Source organism: Elephantulus edwardii, unplaced genomic scaffold, assembly GCF_000299155.1.
Source record: "Elephantulus edwardii isolate Elephantulus edwardi_28Jun2011 unplaced genomic scaffold, EleEdw1.0 scaffold00045, whole genome shotgun sequence".
Classification (NCBI taxonomy): domain Eukaryota; kingdom Metazoa; phylum Chordata; class Mammalia; order Macroscelidea; family Macroscelididae; genus Elephantulus; species Elephantulus edwardii.
This window is the reverse complement of record NW_006399795.1, coordinates 16,090,718-16,092,651: the sequence shown is the minus strand read 5'-3', so window position 1 is coordinate 16,092,651 and position 1,934 is coordinate 16,090,718. Positions and strand designations below refer to the sequence as shown.

At 47.5% G+C, this 1,934-nt stretch overlaps 1 pseudogene; it reads right to left on the bottom strand.

Annotated features, from left to right (window-relative positions):
- Positions 1-1,934, bottom strand: part of LOC102845956 — a 99,503-nt pseudogene that overhangs the window by 13,523 nt on the left and 84,046 nt on the right.

Here is a 1,934-nt window from a genome sequence, read left to right as displayed (position 1 = left end):
ACACGTGTGTACCCCTGTGTGGTGGTTGCTGTTATGTACACATGTGTACCTCTGTGTAGTGGTTGCAGTTATGTACACGTGTACCCATGTAGATGCTGCTGTTACGTACATGCGTGTACCCCTGTGTGGTGGCTGCTGGTATGTACATGCGTACCCATGTAGATGCTGCTGTTATGTACACGTGTGTACCCCTGTGAGGTGGCTTCTGGTATGTATACGTGTGTACCCCTGTGTGGTGGTTGCTGTTATGTACATGTGTGTACCTCTGTGTAGTAGTTCTTGTTGTTAGGTGCCATAGAGTTGACTACAACTTATAGTGACTCTCTTAACAATGGATTGACACCTTGCCCAATCCTGTGCCATTTTCACTATCTCTGCTCTGCTTAAGGCCATTGTTGTCATAACTGTGTCATTCCATCTCGTTGAAGGTCTTACCGGTCTTTCTGTGATCTTCCACCTTTGCAAGGATGATGATGTCCCTTTCCAAAGATTTGCTTCTCTTGACAACATGTCCAGAGTAGCTGAGAACAAGTCTCACCAACCTTGTTTCTAAGGGGCATCTTGGTTCTATCACTTCCAAGACATGATTGTTATTTTGGCAGTCCATGGTATATTAAATATTCTTTCCAAACACCACAACTTAAAGGTATCGATTTTTCTTGTTGCTGTTGTGCACTGTAGAGTCGGAACCAACTCAGAGGTGGTCCTCTGGCTGGTTTTCAGAGGCAGTTAATTGCACGGGGTGGGGGGGGAGACTGCCCATCCTTCTCTCGCAGAGCAGCTGTGGATTCAAACTACATGCCTCTGGGATTGCAGCTCAGCTTCTTGCCACTCTTCTTTATTAACTTTCCAACTTTTATAAGCATATGAAGCAACTGAAAATCCTACGGCTTTGTCAGGGGTACCTCAGTCCTTAAAGTTACATCTTCACTTTTTAGCACTTTAAGGAGGTTCTTGACAGCAGATATGCCTAGTGCAATATGTCTTTTGATTTGTATGAATGTGTGCAATCTGTGCTATGTGTGCCTCTGGGTGTGTAACGTGCTGGGTGCTCACATGTACATCTGTGTGAGTGCGCGCACATATTGTGTTTATGCTACATTATTTGTGTACACGTGAGCACCTTTGTATGTCTATGAGGGTGTGGTACCCTGAGTATGAACATGTTCATTTTTTCGTATGTGTGTGAGTGTGTATGAGTGGGTTTGCTGGCCTGGGCCAAGCTGACTGGGATAGGATCTGGAGCCTCCTAGACTGTCTGGACTCCCCTCTGGTCTATACACTGCCTGTCACTTCTTCCGTGTGTTTTTGGTTGCTGGGCAGCAGTCACCTCTGGCTGCTACAGTCATCAGGACCTGTCCTGGGAGGCAGGTGAGGGCAGACTGCAGACACAGAGCTCAGCACTAGAGCAGCCAGCTTCCTGGGACTTGAGGCGAGGGGCTCTACCCATATGGAGCCACACTGATGTGGTCAGCACACTGACCTGGTCAGCCACCCAGATGGTCATTGGGGCCTCCAGGACTCGAGTCTCCTTGTCAAAGTATTTCTTTGCATCTTCTGGGAGGGTGAGTCTGAAAAAGGCAGATATGTAGAGAAGTACTTATCTCCTTTGTATTTTCTGAAATGTCACGAGAGTTAATCTGAAAACAGCAGCTTTAGACTATAGCAGGGCTCGGGAGAACCCATGTTGGACCACTCAGGTGGGAAGACAGCGCATGCGCAGCCCCTGGGCAGCTCTCCGGATTTGCTAGCGCTCCGGGCATCTGCCTGCTCTGAACAACTGGGCTCAAATCCACATCCATACATTCACTTTAAATTGATAAGATGTGGAAGTTCTGGTGGCTTAGTGGCAAGAAGCTGAATTGTAATCCCAGAGGTGTGCGTTTCAAATTCACCAGATGCTCTGCTAGAGAAGGAAGAACCTCTTCCTGTAC